Source organism: Arachis duranensis, chromosome 1, assembly GCF_000817695.3.
Source record: "Arachis duranensis cultivar V14167 chromosome 1, aradu.V14167.gnm2.J7QH, whole genome shotgun sequence".
Classification (NCBI taxonomy): domain Eukaryota; kingdom Viridiplantae; phylum Streptophyta; class Magnoliopsida; order Fabales; family Fabaceae; genus Arachis; species Arachis duranensis.
The window spans coordinates 70388857-70389906 of record NC_029772.3 but is presented as its reverse complement, the minus strand read 5'-3'; positions in this window follow the sequence as shown (position 1 = coordinate 70389906).

Below are 1050 nucleotides of genomic sequence, written 5' to 3'. Positions count from 1 at the left end.
ATATGCATTCTCAACTTGTTAGTGTCAGTAGTATACAAACTTCTAAGTTTGGTGTCTTGCATGCATTGCTTGTTTGATTTTAGTTTTCCATGTTTAGTTTCATTTTGATTATTCCTCATTATTAAAAATCCAAAAAAAAAATTTTATTTTTGTCTTTTCAAGTCAATAATACAGAGAATTGAAGATTCAGAACATACAACAAAGGAATTACACAGAAAAAGCTGGGCGTTCAAAACGCCCAGTGAAGAAGACAAACTGGCGTTTAACGCCAGCCAGGGTGCCTGGCTGGGTGTTTAACGCCCAAAAGGGTAGTGCTTTGGGCGTTAAATGCCAGAATGTGCACCATTCTGGGCATTTAACGCCAGGATGGCACAAGAGGGAAGATTCTGTTTTTAATTCAAAATTTTTTTCAGGTTTTCAAAATTTTTCAAAATCAAATCTTTTTCAAAATCAATTTCTTTCCTTTTTCAAAAATACTTGCTATCAATCAATGATTTGATTCAACATTTCAAGTATGTTGCCTTTTCTGTTGAGAAAGGTTTAATGTTTGAATCATATCTTTTCTTGTTAGTCAAGTCAGGATGGCACAAGAGGGAAGATTTTGTTTTTAATTCAGATTTTTTTAAGTTTTCAATATTTTTCAAAATCAAATCTTTTTCAAATCATAACTTTTCAATCATAATATTTTTCTCACATCTTTTTCAAAATAGTTTTTAATCATATCTTTTTAATTTCTAACTTCAAAATCTTTTTCAAAAATCACTTGATTTCTTTCCCACTCTTAGTTTTCGAAAATCAATTAATCTTTTTCAAAATGTTTTTTAAAATCTTTTTAATTTATTTTCAAAAATTTCTTCCCCTCTTCTCACATCCTTCTATTTATGGACTAACACTATTCCTCAATGAACAATTCGAACTCTATCTCTCCTGATAAGTTCGAATTCTTCTACTTCTTCCTTCTATTTTTCATTTCCTCTGACACATCAAGGAATCTCTATACTATGACATAGAGGATTCCATATTTTCTTGTTCTCTTCTCTTTCATATGAG